The sequence below is a fragment of the Coregonus clupeaformis genome, chromosome 4 (genome assembly GCF_020615455.1).
Source record: "Coregonus clupeaformis isolate EN_2021a chromosome 4, ASM2061545v1, whole genome shotgun sequence".
Taxonomy (NCBI): domain Eukaryota; kingdom Metazoa; phylum Chordata; class Actinopteri; order Salmoniformes; family Salmonidae; genus Coregonus; species Coregonus clupeaformis.
In genome coordinates, this window is record NC_059195.1 from 7,117,319 (window position 1) to 7,133,975 (window position 16,657).

The 16,657-nt window shown below is 45.3% G+C and overlaps 1 pseudogene; it reads left to right on the forward strand.

Annotated features, from left to right (window-relative positions):
- The window catches only part of LOC121548200, an 85,682-nt pseudogene extending 70,139 nt beyond the window's left edge, over positions 1–15,543 (forward strand).
- The last annotated feature ends 1,114 nt before the right edge of the window (positions 15,544–16,657 follow it).

The following is a 16,657-nucleotide window of genomic DNA, read 5'->3' on the forward strand; positions in this document are numbered from 1 at the left end:
GCTTTTTTTCTGTTTTGTCTTTATATTGGACATTATATTTGTCCATTAATGTTGTCCGGCTACCTGGACTATTTGCACTGACTCTCTTGCACTGACTCTATGCACACTCACTGGACTCTACCCACACACAACATATACTTAATCTGACACTCCAACATACCCATACACACACACACTACATACGCTGTCACACACAAAACAGGCAGGCGAAGAATATTCCCATTATCTTATATGAGATGGATATCAAGGGCTGTTTCTTCAACCAATTCAAGCCACTCGCCAATGTCCTGAAAGGTAACCGCTGTCCACAATCAGACATAAACACGTGGTACTTTGAATTACAAAATTCTTATCTGCCTGTTTATTATCTCTGTTTACTGCCATAAGACACTGACCTGCTGGGTACACATGGGGAGCAATAAAAATAATGATCTTGTAAAGCCACTCTGTGTTGTATAAGCTGTAAAATAAAACACTTTATACATGCACACCATCCCAGAGATATGATTGAGTCCAGTTGTTGATGGGCAGAGACAGATATGTTGCTCTCTGTCACTGCATGAGGGAGACTGAGAGTGTGAGGCAGGAGTTGGGAATCTGGGACCCAAGTTAACTGCGTGTGATTGGCTGACCCCACGGTGTGATAAGGCCCCTGGCAACAATGACCCCTGGCAACCAATCGGTGGCCAGGGTCCTAGGTGTGAAAGGCAAGATAACGACCCCCTGGCCTGCTTGGCTCCAGTGGGGGAGGGGAGCCTGCTGCAGGAGTTAGAAAGTTATAGTTTGTCTCTGAAGGGCTGTGAGATAGTGTGCTAAAATTCACTGGCAAAAAGTATTCCATACCAGGCAGATGATGCAGTGCTAGACACTTACAATCTGTAGAGGAGTATCATAACTCCTTCCTCAACCTACCAAAAAGTCTGGAATTAGTTTGGCCTCCTGTCTTCATCCGAGCGGAACATCCTCCCAAGGGCATCTTTTCCTGATGGCTTCCAGTGAGCCACTTCCAGTGAGTCCTTCAAGGTTAAGGGCGGCTGGTCTGAGGATGGGAAGGGCGAGACCATTTGGGACCGCTTTGGCCATAAGAACAAAGCTTTTGATAATCAGACTGCAGACCTGGCTTGTGACAGTTACCACAAAGTGGACAATGACGTCTACCTCCTTAGGGATCTCCTCGTCAAAACCTAACAGTTCTCTAGCTCCTGGGCTCGCATTATCCCCTCCGGCCATCAGGGGAGCCACTCTGAAGAAGGAGCACATTACTATGACAGCCTGATCAACGCGTTGATAGAGCGGGCATAGAACCTGCTGTGACCCTGCACCACTGAGATCTTCCTCAGGCACTCCAGGAATATGGAGACTGGACCAATGTTTCCATTGCAGAAGCCTTCAAAGGCTATGCAGACTTCTGCCTCTCCAGGTTTGGAGATAGGTTTAGGACCTTCAGTAGCCCCTGGGTGGTCAGCCATGCTGGGTACGGTTACGGGTCAGCATCCCACTGGAATAAAGGACTCCTACCAGATGAATGAACTACTCTAAAGAATTGAGATTCACCAATTGTTGATTACTGACTACAAACTAGTTAACTTTCAAATGAAGTATTGTGAATGTTGTCCCTTGACTAACTTTAATTTACTGCAGTGGGCTAAATCAGGGTCACACGGAGTGTTTCTTGGTAGTCTTAAACCAATCTACTTTGAAACAAAAGTATACACCTCACACACATAGTTATGGTCTTACAAAAAAGTAGACACCTGTACCATGTCAGATATAGAGTTGAAATGTATTCAATAATTTTGAGTTAGCATCCCAATATCACACTTTATATACATCACAGAAGACTGAAATATTAAAACTACAAAACTTAAATATTACATTTACATAAGTATTCAGACCCTTAACTCAGTACTTTGTTGAAGCACCTTTGGCAGCGATTACAGCCTCAAGACTTCTTGGGTATGACGTTACAAGCTTGTATTTGTGGAGTTTCTCCCATTCTCCTCTGCAGATGTTCTCAAGCTCTGTCAGGTTGGATGGGGAGCGTCGCTGCACAGCTATTTTCAGGTCTCTCCAGAGATGTTCGATCGGGTTCAAGTCCGGGCTCTGCCTGGGCCACTCAAGGACATTCAGAAACCTGTCCTGAAGCCACTCCTGCATTGTCTTGGCTGTGTGCTTAGGGTCATTGTCCTGTTGGAAGGTGAACCTTCGCCCCAGTCTGAGGTCCTGAGCACTTGAGTAGGTTTTCATCAAGGATCTCTGTACTTTTCTCCGTGCATCTTTCCCTCGATCCTGACTAGTCTCCCAGTCCTTGCCGCTGAAAAACATCCCCACAGCATGATGCTGCCACCACCATGCTTCACCGTAGGGATGGTGCCAGGTTTCCTCCAGACGTGACGCTTGGCATTGAGGCCAAAGAGTTAAATCTTCGTTTCATCAGACCAGAGAATCTTGTTTCTCATGGTCTGAGAGTCCTTTAGGTGCCTTTTGGCAAGCTCCAAGCGGGCTGTCATGTGACTTTTACTGAGGAGTGGCATCCTTCTGGCAACTCTACCATAAAGACCTGATTGGTGGAGTGCTGCAGAGATGGTTGTCCTTCTGGAAGGTTCTCCCATCTCCACAGAGGAACTCTAGAGCTCTGTCAGAGTGACCATCAGGTTCTTGGTCACCTCCCAGACCAATGCCCTTCTCCCCCGATTGCTCAGTTTGGCCAGGTGGCCAGCTCTAGGAATAATCTTGGTGGTACCTAACTTCTTCCATTTAAGAATGATGGAGGCCACTGTGTTCTTGGGGACCTTCAATGCTGCTGACATATTTTGGTACCCTTCCCCAGATCTGTGCCTCGACATAATCCTGTCTTGGAATGTCTACGGACAATTCCTTCGACCTCATGGCTTGGTTTTCGCTCTGACATGCACTGTCAACTGTGGGACCTTATATAGACAGGTGTGTGCCTTTCCAAATCATGTCCAATCAATTGAATTTACCACAGGTGGACTCCAAGTTGTAAAAACATCTCAAGGATGCTTAATGGAAACAGGATGCACCTGAGCTCAATTTCAAGTCTCATAAATATTAATGTAAATAAGGTATTTCTGTTTTTTATTTTTAAAACATTTGCACATAAAAAAAAAAAAAAAACTGTTTTTGCTTTGTCATTATGGGGTGTTGTCTGTAGATTGCTGAGAATATATAATTTTTAATCAATTTTAGAATAAGGCTGTAACGTAAGAAAATGTGGAAAAAGTCAAGGGGTCTGAATACTTTCTGAAGGCAATGCTTAGCGCTCTGAGAGATAACCCCTAGAGTCTATTGACGCATCAGTGCGTCAATCTAAGTAACATAATACAAAATCCCCATCAAAATCTGTCAGTTTAAGCTACAGATATCTGGTTTGTTGCATGGGCTGCGTCTCAATACACCGCATCTGCCTATGTTGTCCTTCCGCATCTGCGGTGGAAAGTGTCAGAGCTACAGACCAGGAGACATCATGAAAATTGGTCTTCTCACGAAAACGTCAGTAGCATCTGAATATGATTAATATGACTCTCACGAACGCAATGGTGTTCTCCGTTTTGCTCTACGACCCACACAAGTGGGTATGCTAAATGGCATATTATTATATATTATATATTATTATATTATTATTATTATATTATTATCACAAGTGTCAGGGGACTCTTCTAAAGGTAACCCATACAAATGAATGGAAGTATGGAGGTAGTTTTGTGCCAACAAAAATAAGGGGTTAAATATGTGTAAAAAATATATATGTATTTCCATAGAGCCTTACCATATCTTTAGCTAGTTAAAGTAATACTGTAGATCCCTTGGTTGAGAGTCTACGAAGCTATCTAGCTAGTAGCTAGCATAGTAAAGACACTTAGCAATTAAATATTAGCCAAGTATCACTATCTATATGCTGCTATCCACTGCCACTGAGGACTTGCTAGTTTTCAAATATTGAAAGCTGTGGTTTACATTTCATAGTCGTCCTTTAGCTGATTGATCAGTTCTGGGTGTAATTAGTTGCTAATAAAGTAACTAACTGCTTAGCTGACATTCCATTTAATTAAGTTAGGTCATTATTAAATGCCTTCCCAAGTTAGCTAGCTAACATTTCTTGGCTAATATTAACTTAAAGGCCCAATGCAGCCGTTTTTGTCACACCCTGATCTGTTTCACCTGTCTTGTGCTTGTCCCCCCCTCCAGGTGTCGCCCATTTCCCCCATTATCCCCTGTGCATTTATACCTGTGTTTTCTGTTTGTTTGTTGCGAGTTCGTCTTGTCTTTTCAAGCCTACCAGCGTGTTTTTCCCGTACTCCTGTTTGCTCTAGTCCCTGTTATCTAGTTCTCCCGGTTCCGACCTATTCTGCCTGCCCTGACCCCGAGCATGCCTGCCGTCCTGTATCTATCTGACTCTGACCTGGTTTACGAACTTCTGCCTGTCCTGACTCTGAGCCTGCCTGCTGCCCTTTACCTATCAGACTCGGACCTGGTTACGAACCTCTGCCTGTCCTCGACCTGCCCCTTGCCTGCCTCCTGTGGTTTTAATAAACAACTCTGTTTATTGAACTTTCCGTCTCCTGTGTCTGCATCTGGGTCATATCCTGAGTCGTGTTACTTTTTTTATATCAATATCTAATCATTTCTGGGTAACAATTAAGTACCTTACCGTAATAGATTTTCATTAAACTGGGCAAAAATAGTTTTTTTGCAAAAACAATAATTTTGTTAGGACTGTCCGGGAGTGGTCTGAGTGGGGAGGGGAAAACTTAAAACTAGCTGTTATTGGCAGAGAGGTTTGTAACTCTCTTTGTTATTGGTCTATTAAAGCTGCAATACAGTATGCAACTTTTTGGGCGACCCAACCAAATTCACATACAGTAGCAATGTCAGTTGCTACTGTCAATTAATCGTCTAAGAAGAGGTAGATCTGTTCTTCGTTTTTGCGTCTTTAACTTTCGGTTTTGTACACCAGCTTTAAACAGCTGAAAATACAATATTTTTCCTTATTGAAAATATACACTGCTCAAAGAAATAAAGGGAACACTAAAATAACACATCCTAGATCTGAATGAATGAAATAATCTTATTAAATACTTTTTTCTTTACATAGTTGAATGTGCTGACAACAAAATCACACAAACATTATCAATGGAAATCAAATGTATCAACCCATGGAGGTCTGGATTTGGAGTCACCCAAGAAATTAAAGTGGAAAACCACACTACAGGCTGATCCAACTTTGATGTAATGTCCTTAAAACAAGTCAAAATTAGGCTCAGTAGTGTGTGTGGCCTCCACGTGCCTGTATGACCTCCCTACAACGCCTGGGCATGCTCCTGATGAGGTGGCGGATGGTCTCCTGAGGGATCTCCTCCCAGACCTGGACTAAAGCATCCGCCAACTCCTGGACAGTCTGTGGTGCAACGTGGCGTTGGTGGATGGAGCGAGACATGATGTCCCAGATGTGCTCAATTGGATTCAGGTCTGGGGAACGGGCGGGCCAGTCCATAGCATCAATGCCTTCCTCTTGCAGGAACTGCTGACACACTCCAGCCACATGAGGTCTAGCATTGACTTGTATTAGGAGGAACCCAGGGCCAACTGCACCAGCATATGGTCTTACAAGGGGTCTGAGGATCTCATCTCGGTACCTAATGGCAGTCAGGCTACCTCTGGCGAGCACATGGAGGGCTGTGCGGCCCCCCAAAGAAATGCCACCCCACACCATGACTGACCCACCGCCAAACCGGTCATGCTGGAGGATGTTGCAGGCAGCAGAACGTTCTCCACGGGCGTCTCCAGACTCTGTCACGTCTGTCACATGTGCTCAGTGTGAACCTGCTTTCATCTGTGAAGAGCACAGGGCGCCAGTGGCGAATTTGCCAATCTTGGTGTTCTCTGGCAAATGCCAAACGTCCTGCACGGTGTTGGGCTGTAAGCACAACCCCCACCTGTGGACGTCGGGCCCTCAAACCACCCTCGTGGAGTCTGTTTTTGATCGTTTGAGCAGACACATGCACATTTGTGGCCTGCTGGAGGTCATTTTGCAGGGCTCTGGCAGTGCTCCTCCTGCTCCTCCTTGCACAAAGGCGGAGGTAGCAGTCCTGCTGCTGGGTTGTTGCCCTCCTACGGCCTCCTCCACGTCTCCTGATGTACTGGCCTGTCTCCTGGTAGCGCCTCCATGCTCTGGACACTACGCTGACAGACACAGCAAACCTTCTTGCCACAACTCGCATTGATGTGCCATCCTGGATGAGCTGCACTACCTGAGCCACTACCTGAGACTCCGTCTCATGCTACCACTAGAGTGAAAACACCGCCAGCATTCAAAAGTGACCAAAACATCAGTCAGGAAGCATAGGAACTGAGAAGTGGTCTGTGGTCACCACCTGCAAAACCAGTCCTTTATTGGGGGTGTCTTGCTAATTGCCTATAATTTCTACCTGTTGTCTATTCCATTTGCACAACAGCATGTGAAATGTATTGTCAATCAGTGTTGCTTCCTAAGTGGACAGTTTGATTTCACAGAAGTGTGATTGACTTGGAGTTACATTGTGTTGTTTAAGTGTTCCCTTTATTTTTTTGAACAGTGTATTTTCCAGCGGTTTCAATGGTACAATGATTCTCTACACTATTGCTTGTTTTGCCACATAAACTGAAATTAGACTAACTGAATTTGAGCAACCAGGAAATGGCAGAGCGATTTCTGCATATTGCACCTTAATGCTTCTTACCAGGTGGCTGTGACCATATTTTACTACTGCATGTTTCATTTACCAGTAGTTTTATTGAGAACAAACTTGAAAACAGAAATTAATATTAACTTTTAGAAAACGATGGTGCTGGGAATCAACAAAAAGTATTAAAAACAATAGTATGAAAATGTATGTCCTATTGACATGACAACACAGGCCCTTCTTGGTTTATTTCATACCTAACTGGTAGTAATACACATTTTACTTGTCAAGTGTAATGATTTACACATTATGTCATAATGTCTCTGTTAGGCCTACTGCTGATAGGTAGCTCTCTCTGCTCTCTCCCTCCCCTCTGTCTGTCCTTGATTGCAGGAGTGAAGTCTGGTGTGCGGGAGTCAGGGTTCCAGCTGCAGCTCATTCACCATATCACCTCAGCCTTTAAGACCCGGTCAAACTTACCACTCATCGTCAGATCATAGTCAAGACGACCATATATTTGGAACCTGACTCCTGCCTCCGCTTCACTCCTGCCACCACCATCCTGCTCTCCATTACCGGACCTCTCTTTTGGACTCACCACGGACACTAGGACATTACGGTACCACACCTGCCCTGATCTGGATCTGTTACCCTCCCTGTACCTGGACTTGCTCTTCCCATATATTTGGAAACCTGGACTTTGAACATTGTAAATAAACCTGTTAAAACTTCTCTGGCTTGGTGTACTTGTCTGCATTTGGGTTCTTATCCAGTTAAATCATAACAGTATGATCTGACCAACATGAACCCAGCAGACAGTAGCTCGGATACCACCCCAGAGTGCACTCAAATTTGGACTGCCATAGCCAATCAGGGCATTTTACTTGGCCAACATGATACCCTGTTTAAAACGATTGCTGAGGACAGTCAGGTGCTGCTTAATCAGGTTCAATTACTCTCCAATCAAGTATCTGCCCTTACTACCCCTTCAGCCCAGATCAGAGAGCCTTTTGTTCCTGCTCCAGAGCGCTATGACGGGAACATGGGAACCTGTGGCGATTTTTTTGACTCAATGCTCGTTAGTGTTTGAACAACAGCCCCTCACCTACGCCTCAGAAAGAGCCCGTATTGCCTACCTTATCAACTCTACTAGCGGTTCCGCTCGTGCCTGGGGATCCGCGGTCTGGGAGAGTCAGTCGGACATTTGCAACGCTTACGTTGCCTTCACCACGGAGATGAGGAAGGTTTTTGACCACCCCGTACGAGGCAAGGAGGCTGCGAAACGGCTGTTTTCTCTTCGGCAGGGGGCTCGTAGTGTGGCGGAGATGGCAGTGGAGTTTCGGACTTTAGCAGCAGTGAGTGGTTGGAATGACGAGGCATTACAAGGAGTGTTCATCAATGCTTTGTCTGAGACCTTAAAAGATGAATTGGTGTCATATGATGAATCGCCTACGCTGGATAATCTTATTTCACTCACTATCAGGTTGGATAATCGGATTCGGGAGCGCCGCCGGGAGAGGAGTGTTAGTTCCAAGCAACCTGTCTGTCATCAACAAACTCCTCCCTGCATCGTCCCTACGGAGAGAGCCGTGTCTTCCCGAGTCGATACGAGGAGCACTGAACCCGAAGCCATGGAGGTGGGTCGGTGCACGGTTGTCCTCAGAGGAGCGTGCACGTCGTATTCAGGCTCGGGTCTGCCTGTATTGTGGAGAAGCTGGTCATTTCGTTCCTTCCTGCCCAGTTCGTCCGGGGAAAAGGGCCGGCTCATCATTAATGGGAGAAGTTTTGGTGAGCCGAGCAGCGGATTCTTCCTCTTCTCCCCGCATTCTGCTCCAGGCATCCCTCCAGTGGCAGTCCCAGAATTTCTCTGTTAGTGCGCTGATTGACTCTGGTGCCGACGAAAGCTTTTTGGATAGAGAGTGGGCTCAACAAATGGATTTGGAGACTGTTCCTATGGACTGTCCGCTGCAGGCTAAGGGTCTAAATGGACAATTGTTGACCCGCATTACCCATCAGACTGTTCCTGTTTGTCTTAGAGTGTCGGGAAATCATCAGGAGAACATTCAATTCCATATTATCGACTGCCCACAGACTCCCCCTGGTCCTTGGTATCCCCTGGCTCATAAAACACAATCCACACATTGATTGGGTGACAGGTAGCATTGTTTCATGGAGCACATTTTGTCATGTGAATTGTTTGTGTTCTGCTCAGACTCCTGCCAGTACTGTGCCTCAACCTCCACTGGAGTCCATGGATCTTTCTGCTGTTCCTGACGTGTATCATGACCTGGCATCCGTTTTCTGCAAACACAGAGCTACTTCTCTTCCTCCTCACCGGCCTTACGACTGCGCCATTGACCTCCAGCCAGGAGCCCCGCTCCCCAGCAGTCGCCTGTACAATCTCTCCCGGCCGGAGACGGAGGCTATGGAGAACTACATTCGGGACTCCTTGGCGGCAGGTATTATGCGTCCTTCCTCGTCACCTGTAGGAGCGGGATTCTTTTTTGTTGCTAAGAAGGATAAGACCCTCAGACCCTGTATTGATTACCGTGGACTTAACAACATCACCATTAAGAACAAGTATTCTCTGCCTTTGATTAATTCTGCTTTTCCCCTCCTTCATGGTGCTACCATCTTTACGAAACTGGATCTACGAAATGCGTATCACCTGGTGCGCATTCGTAAGGGTGATGAATGGAAGACTGCCTTCAACACACCCTTGGGACATTTTGAGTATCGGGTTATGCCTTTTGGGTTGTCTAATGCCCCTGCTGTTTTTCAGGCACTAGTCAATGATGTCCTTCGGGACATGTTGAATCGGTTTGTTTTTGTCTATCTGGATGATATCTTGATTTTCTCAGAGTCCTCCCAGGAACATGAACTGCATGTGCGCCAGGTGTTGCAAAGGTTGTTGGAGAACAAACTGTTTGTGAAGATGGAGAAATGTGAATTTCATGTGTCTGAGACCTCTTTTTGGGTTACATCATAGCTCAGGGGGAGCTGCGGATGGACCCAGCTAAGATCTCTGCTGTCACGGACTGGCCAGCTCCCTCTACCCGCAAACAACTTCAACGATTCCTGGGGTTTGCGAACTTCTATAGGAGGTTCATCAAGGACTACAGCCGCATTGCGGCGCCACTCACCGCTCTCACCTCCATCTCACGACCGTTCGCTTGGAATGAAGGGGCCGAATCAGCGTTCGAAGAACTGAAACATCGCTTCGCCTCGGCTCCCATTCTGATGCAGCCGGACCCCGACCGCCAGTTTGTCGTGGAGGTGGATGCATCCGACACTGGGGTAGGTGCAGTGTTGTCACAACGTTCTCCTGAAGATAACAAACTGCATCCCTGTGCTTTTCTCTCAAGGAAACTTTCTCAGGCAGAGAGGAATTATGATGTTGGAAATCGTGAACAGCTCGCCGTTAAGCTGGCTCTCGAGGAGTGGCGACATTGGTTGGAGGGGGCGGAACAACCCTTCATCGTTTGGACGGATCATAAGAATCTGGCTTACCTCCAGTCAGCGAAGCAGCTCAACCCCCGTCAAGCCAGGTGGGCACTATTTTTTGGGAGATTCAATTTTTCTCTGTCTTACCGTCCTGGGTCACGCAACGTCAAGCCTGACGCCCTGTCTCGTGTTCATTCGGCTGTTGATACTGGTAGTAACCCTGAACCCATTTTGCCTCCTACCTGCAGTATTGCAGTCATCACATGTGACATCGAGGGGATTGTTAGACAGGCTCAACATCATCAAGCTGACCCTGGGAGGGGTCCTCCTAACCGGATGTTTGTCCCTGAGTCTGCTCGCTCCCAGGTACTTCAGTGGGCTCACTCGTCTCCCCTTACCTGTCACCCTGGAGTTTCGCGGACCCTTGACTTTGTGCGACGGAAGTTCTGGTGGGCCACGATGGAGGCGGACACTCGAGCCTTCATTGCTGCTTGTACGGTATGTGCACGAAGTAAAAACTCCACCCAGGCCAGCGCTGGTCATCTACGACCTCTACCTATACCCAGCCGGCCCTGGTCGCATATCGCTATGGATTTTGTCACTGGACTTCCCCCCTCATCTGGTAAGACTGTCATTCTTACGGTGATTGATCGTTTTTCTAAGTTCGCTCATTTTTTGGCCCTACCTAAACTGCCCACTGCCAGAGAGACGGCTGATATTTTGGTTGAACATGTGTTCCGCTCTCATGGTCTACCCACGGATATTGTCTCTGACAGGGGTCCCCAGTTTGTCTCCCAGGTGTGGAAAGCTTTCTGTAAAGCTTTGGGCATTACATCCAGCCTGTCCTCTGGATATCACCCCCAGACCAACGGGCAAGCCGAGAGAGCGAACCAGGAGATGGAGACCGCACTTCGCTGTGTCACTGGGTCTAACCCTGGGTCATGGAGCTCCATGCTCCCCTGGGTGGAATATGCTCATAACACCTTGACTAACGCTTCCTCTGGTTTGTCTCCTTTTCTGTGTGCTCTGGGTTATCAACCTCCCTGTTCCCTTCCCAAGAGAGGGAACTTGCGGTACCCTCGGTGCAGTCCCACATGCGCCGCTGCTTCAAGGTCTGGAGGAAGGCCAGGGTAGCTCTGTCCCGAGCTTCGAGCGTACATGCAGAGGCAAGCCAACCGTCACCGGTCCCAGGCTCCCGGTTACTCTCCTGGTCAAGAGGTATGGCTGAAGTCACGGGACCTTCCATTGAAGGTGGAGTCTAAGAAGATGGCGCCTCGTTTTATAGGACCGTTCAAGATACTGTCTATTGTTAACCCCCTGCGCGGTTAAGCTACAGCTTCCTGCCTCCCTACGGGTTCATTCCACCTTTCATGTTTCCCAGATTAAGCCTGTGTCGGTTAGCCCTTTGTGCCCGCCCTCTCGTCCCCTCCTCCGCCCAAGATCGTGGGTGGGGGTCCGGTCTACACTGTCCGGCGACTTCTGGATGTTCGCCGCCGAGGTCGTGGTTTCCAGTACCTGGTGGATTGGGAGGGTTATGGTCCCGAGGAACGTTCCTGGGTGCCCAGGAGCTTCATTGTGGATCCTGATCTGGTCCGAGAGTTTCATAGGTTACATCCCGATAAACCCCGTCGGCCGCCAGGTGGCGTCCGTAGAGGGGGGGGTACTGTTAGGCCTACTGCTGATAGGTAGCTCTCTCTGCTCTCTCCCTCCCCTCTGTCTGTCCTTGATTGCAGGAGTGAAGTCTGGTGTGCGGGAGTCAGGGTTCCAGCTGCAGCTCATTCACCATATCACCTCAGCCTTTAAGACCCGGTCAAACTTACCACTCATCGTCAGATCATAGTCAAGACGACCATATATTTGGAACCTGACTCCTGCCTCCGCTTCACTCCTGCCACCACCATCCTGCTCTCCATTACCGGACCTCTCTTTTGGACTCACCACGGACACTAGGACATTACGGTACCACACCTGCCCTGATCTGGATCTGTTACCCTCCCTGTACCTGGACTTGCTCTTCCCATATATTTGGAAACCTGGACTTTGAACATTGTAAATAAACCTGTTAAAACTTCTCTGGCTTGGTGTACTTGTCTGCATTTGGGTTCTTATCCAGTTAAATCATAACAGTCTCTTCCCTTAATACCAGATTGAGGGCAGCTGGAGAGCACATGGAAAGGGCCTGAGCATATGGGACAAGTTTGCCCACACTCCTTTTAGAGTTGACAGCGGGGACATCGCTTGTGACAGCTACAATAAGATCGATGAGGATGTGGAGGTATTGAAGATGTTGAAAGCGTCACACTACCACTTCTCCATATGCTGTACCAGGGTGCTGCCTGATGGCACCAACAAATTCATAAACGAAGCCGGCCTCAACTACTACCAAAGATTGCTGGATGCACTGCTTGCTGCCAACATCCAGCCTCAGGTGAGCCAGGCATATTTCCATGGTCAATAGTGATATTTTAGGACTGTAATATTCTGTGGGGTACCCTTTGTTATATAATGCTAATACTTACAGTATACCTCCACATAATTAGCTAACAATAGTAGTGAGACAGCGCTGCACTTGAACTTGTTTTAGTGCATGACTGCCTTTTTACAATACCATTCTCGCACGCTAGCGAGTCCCTTAGAACTGTTCGCAAACGATTACTACATTACAGAGACACACACTATTTCGGTTTTATACCTTGAAAATGATGTGTGTAATGGAACATTCCAAGCACTCCTGAGGTTAGGGTGTGACATTCTAATTCCACTCGGCTAACCCCTTTTTATATTTTTATCCATACTCTCCAGGTTACCCTCTACAACCATGACAAAAAAATTACACATAATATACTGCTCTGTATTTGCATTACCCACCAATAACATCTGTTTTTACAGGCTTCCTGAGTTTACCCCTGCAGAGATCCAGAGGATCAAAAGCACCAATGATTAATTTGGGTTCAACCACTGCTGTTCTGTTCTGGCATTCCCTAATGACCTAGGAATGCAACAGGACTATGAGGGAGATAAGTAAGCTCTGGTCGAAGACATATTCAATAGAAAGCTGAATTACATAAAAAAATTGACAAATTATTTGATTATTACAGCCCACATACCAATGTGGGTTGAGCACCAAACAGAACATAAAACACAAACTTGTTAAAGACAAAGAGAGGTCAGAGTAGAATAGAAGTACAATTTAAGTTTAAACATCCACAGTGTTAAAAGGTAGTCAACTCTATTAGAGTAAAAACTGTACAGAGAGAGAGAGAGTTAATTTAGTATAACATTAGTTATTTTAATACTTTAAACCAGTGAATGCAACAAAAACAGTGTAAAAAAAAATATATATATACAGTTACAGAAACACTTTCAATAGTGTAACATTAGCTCGGTGTAGTGTGGGACAATATAGACACTGAATGAAAAATGTAACACTATTAGGGTTGATTTTAAAACTTGCAATTTTGCTGTGTAGATACATAATGTGTGTATATCATGGCAGGGGATGACGAAGTGCTGAAAAGCAGAATATTTACAGTATATGAGATAAGTCATTGAGATTTGGTATTTGGTATTTTATTAGGATCCCCATTAGCTGTTGCGAAAGCAGCAGCTAGTCTTCCTGGGGTCCACAAGGAAATGGAATATGAATTGAAATACTGTATGTCTACATTGTTGAAGATAACCAGTTCTTTATCCATAGTGCATTGAATATCTTTCATTAAGATATTGAGATCTTCCATATTGAGTTAAATTTGAGCTGATTTGGCCATTATTATTTTTATTGCTAGGTTGTCCCTGTCATTTCCTTTTATTGTTAACTAGTGGTGGCTAAAGTTAGCTGAAGTTTGTAGTGGCTGTTTAAAGAAAACCGAAGCATGGATTACAGTTTCTGCTGGCCTAAAGATTACTCTCAGGGTGAGGAACCATCTAACATCAAGTTGTAAAACGTCCCCTTTAACCTGTGTTCCAGGGGTACGACAGTCATCTCTGATTGAGACCGGCTCATTTTAGCTTAAGATCACTTTATTAGGATTCCGGAAAATTCTGAAATTCATCAAGGATGAGTATGGAAATCCGTCTCTCTACGTCACAGAAAACGAGGTCTTGGAACGAGGGGAAGTGTCCCTGGACGACTACTACGGGACTCATTACTATGAAAACTGTATTAACCAGGCCCTAAAAGGTACAGTACAAGAACACCGTATTCATAGCAGCTATGGAACTGATATGTCTCATGAATTATAATTTTTCTGATACACAACTGCTTTTTCAAGTTAAGCCCTCATAATTTTTTATTTATTTCAAAAATTATCTTGTAGTTTTCATGATTTTATTAAATTTTATTAATTTAATTTATAACATATAATACATATTGTAAATTTTTTGTGTAACTGTCAATTATATATTTTTCCAGTTTAGTTTTCTTAGTCACAATATAGCCCTTATTCGCTATATGTTTTGTACCCTCTTTACAGCACCTTTGCTGGATGGGGTGGATCTTCGAGGCTACACAGCCTGGTCTCTGATGGGCAATTTTGAGTGGGCTGCAGGGTATTCTGAAAGATTTGGCCTGTTCATTGTGAACCGTTCTGACCCCAAACTTCCACGCGTAGCCAAGAGCTCTCCTGCCCGCTACGCCACTATCATCAAATGCAATGGCTTCTCTGACCCCGCACTGGGACCTCACGAGTGTTTGAATCCTGAGCCTGAAGGTAGAGTGAAACTTACTTTCGTAAGATAATCTATATGAACATACTATTTGCTTTGTTATATTTTCTGTCCTCTAAGGGACAGTTCAAATCTTTACTGGGGGACAGTTGCTAATCGATAGTTGCTAATCAAAACTCCATATTTGGTGAGTAACGAACATATTTTGCCATTATTAAGCTTGAAAAGCTGGTGAATGGCAATTTGAATGGCTGCTTCCTGGGCTTAAAGGAGATTCGCCATATCACCGTCTCCTGTAAAGCCAGATTTTGGTTCAGGGGAAAGCTAGCTAGCTAGAGCTAACTCCCACCATCATCACTGTAGCTAATGTTATCTAGGTTTCTAGAAAATAACTATATATTTACTAGCTTTATTTTAAAGACTTGTTACTGACTTTTGAACACTTTTCGTCAAACTACTTCATTCCACTGCCTGTTTATTGATATTTTTGGTGACTGGAAAAGTTGGCAAGAAAAATGCCCCTCCTGATTTCACAGCGAATAGACTAGCTATGTAGCTAGGCTATTGTTGTAAAGAAAATGTTTTGAAGTATGGAATTATCAGTGAAATGTAAACAGGTGAATATGTAAAACTGTTTACAAAATGATGGCACATTAAAGGTAGTTTTGAATCTCAGCAACCAGCACTGAAATTTGAGCAGTGAGGTTAATTTCTTCCCCTTTATGTCTCTGCTCTGTTCTTCTCAGGTTAAAGCACAGCCCCTAACACCCTGGCAGATGTAAAGAACTTCACAACCTCCCGGCCACCAGGAAAATCATCTTGTTCTTGGAGTTTATTCACAAGTTTAGGTATAGAATAATATGTTTGGATCTATTTCTAGCATGCAGAATTGTTAGCTTGTAACTTGGGAAGTTCATTCAATAATACAGGCATGGGTGATTTCTGTCCCAGGGGACTGAATTGTGTGCAAGTTTTTGTTCATTTTAGACCACAATTAGTTGAATGAGGTGTTAGTGAAGTGCTGGAACAAAACCTGTACACTCCTGTGTAAATAACCTGTGACTGTCACTACTTCAATTGACTAAATAGTACATGTAGCATTTTCTTTTGTTAATCTATGCAGGTTTGTTATCTGATTTCCAGGATCCTGGAATACAAGAAGATGGATACAACCATCTTCCAAGGCAGGACATTTCCCTGCATCCAGGTTTAGGCCTGCTACCAGCAGGAACATGGCGCACTTCATGTCAGTGTCAGTAAATCATGTATATTTTTTTAAATAATGCTCTACTCATATGAGGAGTGGAGAAGCCCTATGCACCATAAACCTGTCTACTCCTGGAGTAAGTCCCTGTCAGAGAGACTGATTAGAGGATTTGGCAGGAGGCCCTGGGCCAATGGGAGGTCAGTGGTGAGGGCTTAGGGGTCAGAGGGAGTGAGATGAGAGCAAAGTTACAGACATGAAGATACAACTTGAACCACAGAGTAAGGCTGCCTTCATACCAAAATGAATGAAATGCATGTCCAATGCAGCTGTTTGATGGGGAAAAACTCAGTTTTACTTTTAATTTGGTTGATGGATAGTATTTGCAACTTTTCTGATGGACAGCACAACACAAGCCTATCCCCCAACACACTCCTCCCATTGAAAACCATTGAGTTGCTGCATCTTTTACGCAGCCATTTGTCTGATTGGAAGGCACCCTTGAAGTCCTCAATAATCAACAACATAAATGTTGACTGTCTTGCTCTCTCTCTTTCAAGAGCACTCAGTACCTCTATCCATCTCACTACAGGTTCTACAGAGACAGAATATTCCTCCAGAGCCTTCTGATCATCTACTTGCGACCTCTCCAGAGCACAGA